This window comes from Mesocricetus auratus, unplaced genomic scaffold (genome assembly GCF_017639785.1).
Source record: "Mesocricetus auratus isolate SY011 unplaced genomic scaffold, BCM_Maur_2.0 Super-Scaffold_100007, whole genome shotgun sequence".
NCBI lineage: Eukaryota > Metazoa > Chordata > Mammalia > Rodentia > Cricetidae > Mesocricetus > Mesocricetus auratus.
This window is the reverse complement of record NW_024429191.1, coordinates 75,420,098-75,434,929: the sequence shown is the minus strand read 5'-3', so window position 1 is coordinate 75,434,929 and position 14,832 is coordinate 75,420,098.

Sequence of the window (14,832 nt, the reverse complement as noted above, 5' to 3'; positions counted from 1 at the left end):
GAGAACATTTTTGTGGAGTTGGTTTTAGAGGTCATAGTTCTGTGCCGGAGCCAGAGCGACACAGAGTGTGTGCCTAGACATGCCTACAGGAGAAGCAGGTCTTTCGGATGTGGGACTTAGGTGGTACTTGTCAGCTCTGGTTGAGTGGTTCACTGTCAGCGTCAGCATTGCCTCCTAAAATCAGTGCATTTTGTGACAAACATAGTTGGTTGGTTACCTGAGTTGCTTAGTTTTTGCCAGCTTGACATAGCCTGCAGTCACCTGGGAAGAAAGAGCCTCGGCTGAGATTGGTTGGTGACTTTGCCTGCAAGAGTTTCTCTTGATTTATGATTGATGCGGGAGGGTCCAGTCCCCTGTGGGCAGCACCGTGCAGAGGTAGATGGATTTGGGCTGTATAAGAAAGCTACAGGGGGCCGGGCGGTGGTGACACACGCCTTTAACCCCAGCACTCGGGAGGCAGAGGCAGGCGGATCTCTGTGATTTCGAGACCAGCCTGGTCTACAGAGCTAGTTCTAGGACAGCCTCCAAAGCCACAGAGAAACCCTGTCTCAAAAAAAACAAAAAAGAAAAAAAAAAAAAGCAAGCAAGCTAGGTGAACATGAGCTGGGCAGTTTCTGCTTCCCTTCCTGTTTGACTCTCTTTAACGATGGACTGTGACCCGAATGTGTAAAATGAAATAAACCCTTTCCTCCCCAAGTTGCTTTTGGTCCTGGTACTTGTCATAGGGATACAGAAAACTAGAATGTCTCCCATGATGAGTTATCCCAAGTCAGAACAGAAGGACTGAAGCTGCTGCCCCGTGTGGAGCGTGCTTAGCACGCTTGGTTTCAGTCTCCAGTACCAGGGGTGGGGGTGGCAGGCATGGGAGGTGGGGGGAGGGGAGGGCCAAGGCCGAAAACGCACACAGTTTACCACGTCTAGTTTTACTGTCTGGTGCCCATCCAGTCCTGGGTGCACAACGTCTCTGCAGGGCCTGCCTCTGTCGAAATCCCCGTCATTTTGGCTCCTGTGTTGGCATGTGGGACACGCTGAGAGTCGATGGAGTCCTGACACAACCCAGGTAGGTCAGCCCTTCAAGGGCGATGTGGCTATGGGGAGGCTGGAAGGATGCATCAGCCAAGAACAGCCCCGAATGTGTGGAGAGAAAGAGAAAGGAGGGGCCAAGGACAGAGCCATGACCACACCAGGAGGTCAGGGAGTGGAGGGGGACTCAAGGGTGCACTGGAGGCCACTGCTAACTGTCCACGGACTTCGGTGCTCAGACTGGTCCAGGGAACTCCATAACCTTCCCTTGCAGGAAGTCCCATGTGGCCATGTGACTGCATTCTCATCAACGGGCTGCAGGTGGCACTGCTGTGTGCCGCTCCTGCCTGGCTGTGCCCTTTTCCCTTCTGGCTTGCATACCCCAGGATGGCAGTCACCCAAGGTTGGTCATGAGGTCAGGAGGGTGTCCTAGAGGGCAGTACAGTGGTGCATGGAAAGACATGGAGTTTCTAAGTAGCTCTGACAACAGAGCCGCAGCTGACTAGGGTTCACTTGGAACTGGAGGAAGAAACATGTTTTTTGTTTTTGTTTTTTTGAGACAGGGTTTCTCTGTAGCTTTGAAACCTGTCCTGGAACTCGCTCTGTAGACCAGGCTGCCTTGAACTAACAGAGATCCACCTGCCACTACTTCCTGAGTCCTGGGATTAAAGGCCTGTGCCACCATTGCCCAGCCAAAACTCCACATTCTTTAAGGACCTGTCATTTTTTTAAAATTTATTTATTTTAAATAGTGTCTCCCGCCGGGCAGTGGTGGCACATGCCCTTAATCCCAGCACTCGGGAGGCAGAGGCAGGCGGATCTCTGTGAGTTCGAGGCCGGGCTGGTCCGACAGCCTCCAAAACAATACAGAGAAACCCTGTCTCGTAAAAAAAAAAAAAGAAAGAAAGAAAGAAAGAAAGAAAGAAAGAAAGAAAATAGTGTCTCCCTATATATGTTTGGTTTGGTTAGAATGTGATACAAGGCCCAGATTGGCTTGAGTCTGCAATGGTCATCCATCCTGTGTGCCTTCCGTGTATTGAGATTCAGGCATTAGCTGCTACTACCTGTTTGTTTTATGAGTCATAGTTATAGCTTTGTTGGTTCTGAGGCAGGGTATTCTATAGCCCAGGCTGTCCTTAAACTCTATATGCAGCCAAAAATGGCTTTGAATTCCTGATCCTATGAAGCTGCACACAGCTGCCTAAGATACAGGACTTTTTGTTTTGTTTTGTTTTGGTGTTTTCAAGATAACATTTCTCTATGTAACAGTATGACAGTCCCAGAACTCTCTTTGTAGATCAGACTGCCCTCAAATTCACAGAGATTCACCTGCCTCTGTCTCATGAGTGCTGGGATCAAGGATATGTACTACCATGCCAGGCTAAGATACAATTTTAATAGAGATTTAAGTTCAAGCATTAGGAGATAGAAAGGTACTTAGGAAAAGGACTCCAGTCTGGCAGTGGTGGTATAAACCTTTAATCCCAGCACTCTGGAGGTAGAGGCAGGCAGATCCTTGAGTTCAAGGCCAGTCAGTTATACAAAGTTCCAAGACAGAGCTTATACATAGGGAAACCCTGGTTTAAAAAGCAAAACCAAACCAAACAAACAGACTCCCTAGCCATTGTCTTTTATGTTACAGGAATCTAATTAACTAAAACCACTTGTCCAAATTAAGCGAATGCAGTTTAACATAATCCAACTATATGACTAATTCATCTAATTAGAAAATTTGTTTAATTAGGGCTGGAGAGATGGCTCAGAGGTTAAGAGCACTGACTGCTCTTCCAGAGGTCCTGAGTTCAATTCCCAGCAACCACATGGTGGCTCACAACCATCCATAATGAGATCTGGTGCCCTCTCCTGGCCTGCAGACATACATAGAGGCAGGATGTTGTATTCATAATAGAATAAATAAAATCTTTTAAAAAAAAAGAAAAAGAAAAAAAGAAAATTTGTTTAATTAGCTAGGTGTGTGGTGCACATACCCACACACCTATAATTCCAGCATTTGGGAGGCAGAGGCAGAAGACTGTCCTAATTCTGAGACCAGTCTGGTCTCCATTCTAAGTTCTTTTTTTTTTTTTTGTTTTTTGTTTTTTCAAGACAGGGTTTCTCTGTGGCTTTGGAGGCTGTCCTGGAACTTGCTCTGTAGACCAGGCTGGCCTGGAACTCACAGAGATCCACCTGCCTCTGCCTCCCTAGTGCTGGGATTAAAGGCATGCGCCACCAACGCCCGGCTTCTCCATTCTAAGTTCTAAGCCGGCCAGAGCTTCACGTGAGACATTGTCTCAAAAGGTGTGGAAGCAGGAGTAGAAGGGGCCTGATGAGATGGCTCAGCCGTTAAGAGCACTTCACTCTCGTCCTAGCTGGCTTTCTGTTGCTGTGACAAATACCAGGACCACAGGCCACCTGCAGAGGAAAGGGGTTATTGTGTAGCCATCACTATCCCTCTTTGGAGGAAACAAGGCGGAAACAGAGAGGAACCTGAAGGCAGGAACCGAAGCAGTGGCCATGGAGCAGTGCTGCTCTCCGACTCGTTCAGTTCAGTTCCCCAAGGCTTGCTCAGCTTGCTTCACCCCCCACTCCTCCCCACCCCCCCACCTCCCCCCCCTGCCAACCGGACCACCCACAGTGCATTCAGTCCTAGGCCAATCATTAATTAAGGAAATGCCCTATAGGCAATCAGGGGGAGGCATTTTCTCAAATGACTTTCCCTCTTCTCAGATGACCCTAGCTTGTTTTAAATTGACAACATACTGGCCAGGACACTGCTCTTGCAGAGGACTGGAGTTCAGTTTCCAGAACCTCATCAGGCAGTTCACAACTCCCTGTTACTCTAGTTCCAGGGGATCCAAGGATTGTTTCTTAGACAGTCACGTGTGTAGTGCACACATGTGCCTGTGTATGTATATGCAGACCTATGTACATACACATAAAATGAAATAAATCTTAAAAACACAAATACAAGGCTGGAGTGATGGCTCCACAGTTAAGAGCACTGGCTGCTTTCCTGGAGGACCTGGGTTCTCTCCCAGCACCCACATGGTGGTTCCCAACAGTTTGTGACTCCAGTTTTAGGGAATCTGATGCCCTCTTCTGACCTCTGTGGGCACCAGGCAAGCACATGACGCATGAACACACAGGTACAATATTTTTTTAATTAAAAAAACAATAAGGCCAGGTGTTGGTAGCACACACCTTCTTTAATCCCAGCACTTGGGAGGCAGAGGTAGATACTCTGTGAGTTCGAGGCTACCCTGGTCTCCAGAGTGAGTGTCAGGATAGCTAGGACTGTTACATAGAGAAACCCTGTCTTGGAAACAACAACAACAAAAGGGCCCCCTTTTGATTCCTAAGCATGGCGATAGGGTGTTTAAGCCATTGGGTAACATGTGCGTCCCACTGACTTTGCTATGGAGGGGTCAGAACTGAAGAGCAGTTCAGTGATAGAGCACCGACCTCCACTTCAGTCACCATCACTGGGGGAAACAGCTTCATACAAGAGGAAATGGAAACATCCTGAGTGTGGAAGCACACACTTTTAATCCCAGCACTCGGGAGGCAGAGACAGACGGATCTGTGAGTTCAAAGTCAGCCTGGTCTACAGAGTGAGTTCCAGGACAGGTTCCAAAAGGTAAAGAGAAACCCTGTCTCCAATAACAACAAAACAAGCAAACAAACCAAAAAACAACAAAACAAATAAAAAACAAAAAAATAAATAAAAAAGGGAAAACTCCCACTTTTTTTTTTTTTTTTTTTTTTTGGTTTTTACAAGACAGGGTTTTTCTGTATTGTTTTGGAGGCTGTCTGTCCAGCCTGACCTCGAACTCACAGAGATCCGCCTGCCTCTGCCTCCCGAGTGCTGGGATTAAAGGCGTGCGCCCGGCTGAAAACTCCCACATTTAGTAGAAACTTAGCCTGACACAGTTCAACTTATCCTGAGTGATGTCAGGGTCAAGGGAGGCCCCTTGGAGTTTGCTTGCTCAGCTCGTGCAAGGTTCCATCCCTAGCACCGAAGAATGAGCTGAGGAAGGAATGGCGGAAGGAGGAAAGAGTAAGAGCAGACGGAGGAGAAAGTGGGCCACCAGTGCTGGATGTCACACAAAGATCAGACAGAGCAAGGGTCCACAGCCCCTGCTGTCGGTGGCTCCAGTGAGTCCTTCTGTGGCAGGAGAAGGCAGCCAAGCAGCGTAGACATCGCTTTCGTGGAATCTGAGGGTATGAAGGATGGAGATGGAAGGGACTCAGAAGCGGGCGCCTCTCAATGAGTTACGGGTCGCAGAGGGGCTGAGGAGTTTGGATGACTGAGGGAGTGAGGACTCAGAGGGTCTGTGCCACGCAGGGAGGAACCTGTGGTCCTCAGCTTGTGTGTGTGCCGAGATATCTCCCTCCCTCCCTCTCTCTGTCTCTCTGTCTCTCTCTCTGTCTCTCTGTCTCTGTCTCTGTCTCTCTCTCTCTCTCTCTGTCTGTCTGTCTCTCTCTCTCTCTGTCTCTCTGTCTTTCTCTCTCTCTGTCTCTGCCTCTCTCTCTCTCACACACACACACAGGCTCAGATGTGCCTGGCAAAACGTAGCTTGGCATGACTTCCTCTGAGAAGTGGGCATTTAGGTTGAAGGAGGGGTGAGGTAGGGAAAGGGAGGGAGTTGAGGGGCATGGAGGAAGTATTCAGAAGGAAACAACTAACAAGACAGAAAGAACTGGAAACTGGGAGTAGAGGTGGAGGGACCTGAATACAGACCCCAGCTTAGGTACAAACCACACCCAAACACCAGAGATATCCTTTATTAAACTGGGAAGAAAAGTAACAATGGGCGATTTCTGACTCAGGCAGAAAAGCAGCAGCAAATGACCTTGCAGGTGGGGTTTGTAAGAGAAAAATGGGGAGGTGTGGCAGAATGGGTTAGGGTTCTGTGGTATGGCTTTTTTGTTTGTTTTTGGTTTTTTGAAACAAGGATTCTCTGTGAAATAGTCCTGGCTGTCCTAGTACTCACTGGAGACCAGGCTGGATTTGAACTCACAGAGGTCCACGTGCCTCTGCCTCCCCAGGCATGTACCACCACTGCCTGGCCAGTGGTGTGTTCGATTGGGCATGTTCATTATGTGAGCCAAAGGAGCTTTTGATTGCTGGACTTCAATAGTTTGATAGCTGGACCTTGGTAGTCAGCCTCAGGAGGAAGTGTCCAATAAGGGGATGGACCTCCCTTGGAGGCAGCTTTAGGGATGCAATCTAACAAATAAGGGGATGGACCTCCCTTGGAGGCAGCTTTAGGAACGCAATCTAACAGTTTTTAGAAAGGCAGAGGGAATGTGGGTGAGAAGCCACGTTTGCCGTGCGTGGGCTGACTAGATTCCCTTCAAGAGGGACCAAGTTTCCTAGTCCAGGGGCTTTTCTTCTGGGGCTCCTTTGAAGTCTAGGAGTGCAGCAAACTTCTTCCTATTTTAGGCAGGAAGTGTCAGGGAACTTGAGAAAAGCAAGGATGATCCCGTAGTTTGGGTTGGACAGGAAAGGAGGCTGAAGCCAGGGACAGAGAACTTGTGTGTGAGACTAAGAATCCAGTGCAGAGCGGAGAAGAGGGGCGTGTAGAGGCAGGCGGGGTCAGAGGACGCTGCTTACTGCCTGGATTTTGCCTGCCCCTCCCCTCGCCCTCTCCCCTGTTCTCCCTGCCCTCCCCCGCAGTACCGGGGAAGGCAAGTGAGGGAGGCCTGTGGAGGCGAAGGTTCCGAGATGGGAGGAGCCAGACAGCAGAGCCCACGTGGCTTTTCCTTCTGCGCTAGTGTCTTGCCTGGATTCCCCGCTCATCCGTTTAGGAAAACCACACACATCCCTTGTTGCTTGTTGCTAATGTATTATTTACTTTTTTTTTTTTTTTGAGACAGGGTTTCCCTGTGGCTTTGAGCCTGCCCTGGAACTCGCTTTGTTGACCAGGCTGGTCTTGAAATCACAGAGATTGGCCTGTCTCTGCCTCCCAAGTGCTGGGATTAAAGGCATGCGCCACCACGTCCTGCTTTTTAAAAAAAAAAATCGATCTATTTTTTTTTTTTTGATCTGCCTGCCTCTGACTCCCGAGTGCTGGGATTAAAGGCGTGTGCCACCACCGCCCGGCTACAACGATCTATTTTTATTTTTTGACTTGCCTGCGTGTAAGTTAGTCTGTGTACCACGTGTGCCCGGTGCCTGCAGAGGCCAGAAAATGTGGTCAGGCTCCCTGGGACTGGAGTTACAGCTGTTTGTGAAGGGTTATGTGGATGCTGCAAACCGAACCGGGTGCTCTGCAAAAGCAGCCAGCGCTCACTGAGCCATTTCTCTGGCACCCCTCTCCATCTTGTTTTTAGACTGGGTCTCACTGGAGTTTGCTGTATAGACTGGGCAGGCCTCCAACTCAGAGATTCTCCTGCCTCTTTGGAGTGCTGGGATGTTTCTTCAGCGACTGGGCTAGACCACCCTGCAGGGAAGCTCTTTAAAACAGGAAGGTGAACAGCTCAAAGGGGCGCCAGAAAATCCCTGAAACTGACCTGATCCTCTAGGCCCGTCGTCTGCCACAATGGGCAATAACAGCCAGGGTCCCTCTCAGAGGAGAGAAGCCACAGAGACTGAGACCCCCGCCCCCACCTTCCACCTGCCTCAGGGAACTGCAGGGCCCTGCTCTCCTGACAGGAGTAAGGGAGCCTCCCCTGCTGCTTTCGCAGCTGCAAATTTAAGGTCATGTGACCTTATCTGGTGGACACAGAAAAGCACCCTGAGAGATCCCGAGGCTCCTTTTATCTTTCTGGCCTCCTCCAACCCTCCCTCCTCTTCTTTGCATTCTATTGATGGGTTCTCTCCTCCAAGGTGTGGGTCCTAGGGACCAAACTCAGGTCATCAGACTTGTCAGCAAGCCTACTTACTGACTGAGCCATCTTTCAGGGTCTCTAATTCTTTTGCTGTTGTTTGGTGGATTGGTTTGCCAGTCAATGAGACAGCTCTCATGTGTCCCAGGTTGCCCTTAAAAACTTATTGTGGGTGAGTCTTGTCTTGAATTCCTGATCCTCCTGTCTCTGCTTTCCAACCGCTGGGATTTTAGGCTTGTTGCATCATGTCAAACTTGAATTCCTGATATGTTAAAATGATGGCCTGGTGGCACATGCGGGTAATTTTACTTGGGAGCCCAGGCAGGAGAATCACAAATTTGAAGCATGAGACTGGGTTACAGTGAGACCAGTCTCACAGCAGCAACAAAAGGGCCAGCAAGATGTTTTTCAGTGAGTCTGAATTTGATTCCTGGAACCCACATGGTGGAAAGAGAGAACGGATTTGTCCTCTGACCTCCAGAAGTACACTGTGGCGTGCCTGTGCAGACACTTACAAAACAAACAAACAAACAAACAAATGTGATTATATAAATACCAAGGGCTGGAGAGATGACTCAGTGGTTAAGAGCACTTGCTCTTGCAGAGGATTCAATTTTACTTCCCAGTACCCATGTGAAGAAAGCAGTGGCTCACAATGTCCTGTAACTCTAGCTCCAGGGAGTCTGATGTCCCCTTCCGGCCTCCACAGGTACACATGTGGCATGCTCTCACAGATACATATGCATATATGCCTACACATAAGTAAAAAATAAGGTCAAGTATGATAGCACACACTTTTAATCCAAGCACTTAGGAGGCAGAGGCAGGTGGGTCTCTGTGAGACTGAGGCCAGCCTGGTCTACAGAGAGAGTTCCAGGACAGCGAGTTCCAGTTAAGACCCTGTTTCAAACAAACAAGAGTTTAAAATTAAAAAAAAAAATCTAAGATGGGTGTGGCACATGCTGGCAATCCCTATTCCCTGATAGGACCCTGTACTTCAGAGACCAAGAGTGGAGATACTTCCCTTCCCTAGAATTCTGTGGGAAATCCTGCCTGTGTGTCCTGTGAGCTAGATTCTTGCATGTATCTATGAGGGGACTCCGGGTCTGTTCATGAGTCTGAGAGTGCTGGGGGCACAGTTGATAGGCCTCTCTGTCATTTCTCCCATGTGTACTGGCGTGTGCCACTGGTTAGGCACAGTGTGTCTAGGAGTGTGTAAAATGTGTCTCCTCTTCACAGACAGAGGAGGTCAGCCTGTGGTGTGCTGAATCAAATGCAGTTAGAGAGCGGCTCTCCAGAAGTAACAGGCTGAGTGGAGAAAGATTTGGGAAGGAATTGGTACCAGTTTCCTTAGGCTTCTCTGCCTTGGGAGGTATGTGACCAAAGAAAGGGACCAGGACTGTAGGTATAGGGACAATGGGCCACTATATTAGTCCTGGCCTGGGGAGAGTGGGTAGGGGTCCAGGTGCTGCCTAGAACAGCTGTCTGTAACTCTGATTGCAAACAAGTCCCTCCTAGACAGAAGTGGTAATGTTCACCTGTTGGGACTGGAAGAGGCTCAAAGTGAGTTTGAGCTAGCCTAGGCTACACAGTGAGTTCAAGATCAGCTTGGGCTGCATAGCAAGACCCTCTCTTAAAACAAACACAATGAGGAACTGGAGAAATGGCTGAGCAGTTAAGAGCATGCGCTGCTCTTCCAGAGGACCCTGGTTCTGTTCCCAGCATCCATGTGGGAACCTCAGAACCACCTGTAACTCCGGTTCCAAGGGATCTGACTTTCCCTTCTGGTCTTGGAGGGAAACCCCCCTCGCACAAATATATAAAAATGAAACTTTAAACAATCTATACGTTAAGGACAACAATGTTGCTAGAGAGATGACTTTCTAGTTACAAACTTGCAGAGGCCAAGAGTTCAGCTCCCAGCAGCACCCTCTGAAGGTAGCTCATAAATTAACTGTCTCACAACTCAAGGTCCAGAGGATGCAATGCCCTCTTCTGTCACCCCTCTTGTGTAGCATGCTTTTTTGTTGGACTGTCTTTGATTCACCAGCCCCCAAATAATGACAAGGAGACTTATTATTAATTATGAAATTTTGGCCTTTAGCTTAGGCTTGTCCCCAACCAGCTTTTATAACTTTTTTTTTTGGTTTCTCGAGACAGGGTTTCTCTGTATTGTTTTGGAGACTGTCCTGGAACTCACTCTGTAGACCAAGCTGGTCTCTAACTCACAGAGATCCGCCTGCCTCTGCCTCCCGAGTGCTGGAATTAAAGGTGTGCGCCACCAACGCCCGGCCAGCTTTTATAACTTAATTAACCCATATTTCTTAATTTGTATTCTGCCATGTGACTTGGTTACCTCTAGTCTGTAATTGTATGTTGGTCTGCTTCAGAATCTAGTTATTGACCATTCAGGTCTTTCTTTCTTTCTTGGTTTTTTTGAGACAGAGTTTCTCTGTATTGCTTTGGAGGCTGTCCTGGAACTAGTTCTGTAGACCACACTGGCCTTGAACTCACAGAGATCCGCTTGCCTCTGCCTCCCAAGTACTGGGATTAAAGGCATGCGCCATCAACTACCACCAAAAGGGTGACTGGAGAGACAGCCATGGATGCTGGGAACCGAACTCTTATATTTTTGATTGTGAGCCTAGCCTTTACTGGCTAAGCCATCTCTCCAGCCCTTTGTTTTTCTTTTGAGTTTATTGAGTCAGGGTTTCTCTGTGTAACAGCTCTGACTGTCCTGGAACTCGCTCTGTAGACCAGGCTGGCCTCAAACTCACAGAGATCTGCCTGCCCCTGCCTCCTGAGTGCTGGGATTACAGGTTTATGTCACCACTGCCTGGCTTATTCAGCTTTTTATTAAATCAAACGTAGTGACACATCTTCATACAGTGTAAGAAAATATTCTGCAACACTCTTCTGGTCTCTGAGGGCACCCACATACATATGCATGTACACACACACACACACACACACACACACACACACACACACAGAGGCAGCAAACAAGAATGCACTAAAATAAAATAATAACAAATATAATTGATGTCCTTCCTGCCCAGCGCCCTCCAAACAAGGTCCCTTGTCTACCCTAGTCTCCACGACAGTCCTAGGGAGAGCTGTCGGTCGACCTTGGTGAGGAAGAGGACTAAGGTACAAGAGGCTGCTGGAGGAGAGTCTACAGTTAGTTGAGGCTGTATCAACATCTCCAGCTACTACTCCACCTCCAGGGTCGGTGGGGGAACACAGTCAGAGCACTTGTCCAGGGATCTGTACCATAGGAAATGGTCCCTAGCCCTGGGTGCAGAGTCCACCAGCCAGGGAGATGCCCGCTGTCTGTCCAGTGCTGGGCACTGTGCCCTGGTCATAATGGGGTCTGGGAGCGTGAACGTCAGGGTCCTGCCTCTCAGTTCCTCCCTGCTTGAATTCCTGCCTTGGCAGTGGGTTGTCCAGGTGCCAGGCCTCCTGGAGCAGTCTGCTCTTCCTGTGCCAGGGCCCTGTGCCCACCCTGCCTCTGCTTCCCACTTCCTCCTCAGTCTGAGCTGGCATGGTAGCAGCAGCACCTCCTCTCCGCACCTTCCAACTGGGCACAGCTTAGCTGTGCCCAACCCATAGCAGCAGGCAGCTTGCAGCAGCCTGGAGCTGGCAGGCTTCCTAGTGCCCGATCCTCTTCTCTCCAGCCTCCTTCAGCCTCACCTTCCTGTCTTCCACATCCTGGGGGTCTGAGAGAGCCCCCTTCCCAGGCTCACCTGCACTGGGGCCCTTCCTGGATTAGGGGCTCGGTTTTGAGTATGTCATCAGCCCTAGTCATGGTGACTCTAGGCCACCTGGGTCAAATGGATGTCTTTTATAAGATCTCATCAGCCCAGGCTTTTGTGGTCAACTAATTCTGAGACAAAGTGAGCTACCTTCTAAATCCAGCATGGGTTCTGTGACACCCTGAAGTGACATGGACACTTTTATTTGTCATCCCCAGAGTTTGGGTACCGTGTTATTACAGGCCCTGTGATCTCTTCTGAGTGCTGGCCCTGTGAGCTCCCTGAAACTCTGGCCTGGTTTTTTAGGTCATTGTGAGAAAACATAGGTACCATAGGTACTATCATCCTTGGCTTGCTGGGTGCAATGGACAGATACAGGGTCACACATATTCTGGGGTCCTCTCCTTAGGCTGAGCTCAATTGAATTTTAAGACTCTTGGATGTGTCCCCAGAGTGGTGTCACATGTCTTTGATCCTAGCACTTAGGAGGCAGAGGCAGGCAGATCTCTGTAAATTGGAAGCTAGCCTAATCTACAGAGTGAGTTCCAAGCCAGACAAAGCTACATAGTGAGACACTGTCTCAAAACAAACAAACAAACAAAACAAAAAACTAGGATTCCTGTGGATATCCGGGATTCTGGAGCCTGGCAAATGCTCAAGTCTGGATGGGTTGGACCCTACATAGCAACAATCCAGTTTCTGGAAATGTAGATTTAGCCCCCAATCCCTCTGGGTCAGAGCGGGCTACATCAACAAGGTTCATGGTCAGTTTGTGTTAGCCTGGACCAGGCACGAACCCTACTGACTCATCTCCATGAGTCATGCTAGAGGCCTGTGGCACAGGGGAATTGAGGTGTGCTCTCTGCGACCCTTGGGTCCCCCCTCCTCTCCTCTCTTCTCTATGGCTTTCTGACCCTTCTATCATGAGGCCTCTAAGCAAGTTCCCTTTCCCTTGCTGAGTTGGCCTACTTCACTGCACAGACTGCAATCACAAAGGGCTTTTGTCACCCCACCCTGGGCTCGGCCTTGGGGCTCCTCCTGACCCCCCCTTCTGCCAGCCTCCTGACTCCAACCTCAGGCCACCCCAGCTGGAAACTGCATCGGTAGTTTTCCATAGGCACTGCTCTGCCTCACACACGTTGGGGAGATAGATCCAAAGTCTGTGTCTATATATACTTCCCCACCCCCGGACGGCGTGCATCTCCTTCGCCAGGCTGTGGTCGTGCAGTCTGTCGCTGGTTACGGCACTTCTCAGATTTGCGTGTTTAATATTTTATCCAGGAAGCACTTCTGGCTGGGTGTTCTGGAAGGTGGTGTGAAGCTGACAGAATGTCAGGCCCCGGGATTCTTGCTTATATATGTCTGCTTCTGGTGGTGGGACAAACGTGCGGGTCTAGAGAATAGTGATGTTAGCTTCTGGCTGGCTGTCAGAGGCTTCAGCACTGTGGTCCCAAGGCAGCATTGGGGACAGCATATTGGATATGAGCTCTTGCAGGTGTACAAAGAACACCCCTTCCTTGGGTCACATAGGCAATGATGGAAGTGGCTTCTTGGGTCCAGCTGCTCAGCCAGGTCTTGATCAGTTAAGTCCAGGTTAGGGGCGTCTCCAACGGGAAGAGCCTTCAACTCTGTTGGGAAGTCACTCACCGCCCCAGGTCCGCAGTGCAGCAAACACAGCGGGAAGGAGGAGAGGCTGGAGCCGAGGGTCTGGCAACTGCTGTGGAACATTAGTGTCCCTGAACTCTCGGGGTTCCTGTGGGTGACAGGGAGGGCCATCGAGGCTTCCTTGCTGGCGTGTTGGGGAGCAGAGACAGTGCCAACCACACAGAGAACTAAAGACAGCCCCTCTGTTCCCAGCAGTCTGTGTGACACAGGGTCTGCAGGGAAAGAATGAGAAAGGGGAGGCTGTGGCCCGGGGCACACGGAACAATCTGGAGACGGAAGGGGGAGGGGAGCAGACAGACACTGGCCTTTCATTCTGATTTCTTCTGAGACATGAAATGCCTGATTGTGCCTGGGTCCAGAGGGTGCGGTGTTTGGGGAAAGCCCGTTCCACCCCCCAGCCCCTGGGGAACGAGATCACCACACATCCCACTGCTCCTGGCAAGGCTGAGACAGAAGAGGGCTCTCAGGCCATGGGTGGGGGCAGAGTTCTGACTCTACATCTTGCTGAGTTGCAGGAGATTTATCTGGGCAGGATTCTGGGACTTAGTTCTGAAGGGAGGGACATGCTATCCCAGACAGCTCTTCCCCCAGGTGCTAAGTTGCAAAGTTCTTCCTGGTGTCAGGTTCTTTCAACTGTGGGTATGATGACTCTGCTCTGCTTGGGATGCAGTTAGTTAAGGACCCTCACATCTGTCTGTCCTGGGCATTGTGTTCTGACAGGCATTCCTGGAGGTTTGCACTTCCCATCCTGTCTGTCTCCCGCGCACATACATAAGCCCTTCGTTTTTATGTACAATGCTCTTTCTCTTGTCCGCATTCTGTTCCTACAGTGGCAGGAACTGGGCAGGAAGCTGAGCCTCCAAACAGCCACCCCAGAGCCACCAAATCATGCACTCCAGAACAGACTTGTTAAGAAGGGGAATCCTAATGCTCTGGAGGCAGTCAGGTAGGCGGATCTCTGAGTTCAAGGTCTACAGAGTAAGTTCCATTGGCAACCAGAGCTACACAGAGAAACCCTGTCAAAAGAAAGAAAGAAAGAAAGAAAAAGAAAGGCAATCTTTTGCTTTTTTTCTTCTTATTCCCCATCTGGCTGAGTGGCTGGCAACTGCCCTGTGGGACTTTTGTTCACTTGGGACTTTTATCCAAAAGACATGGTACAGAAACTCAGAGAAATAAAACCAAGAAGGGCCAAGCTGCTGGGCTAGCTCTATTCCCTGTGGGCTTCCAGGGGTCCCTCAGGACTCCAGGGCTTAGCAAGGCAGCACTGGGAAAACACTGGTTGTCAAAATGGACTTTCTGAACTCTTGGGAGCTATGGAGCCCACAGATGCACCGATGCCAACAGGAAGACAGACAGAAGGACAGAGGAAAGCACTAAACAGCCTTGCAGACCACAGGGCTCCGGAGGCGTTTCTTAGGGCTACTCTGATTGCTCCTCCAGAGCCTCTGTGGCTGGGCTGAAGCCCAGCAGGGGCTCAGAGAGGGAGCTAGCAATCAAGGTAAGATTAGATCTAGGAAAAAAAACGCAAAAGAGGAAAAAAAGGCTTTTTTGAGGCAGG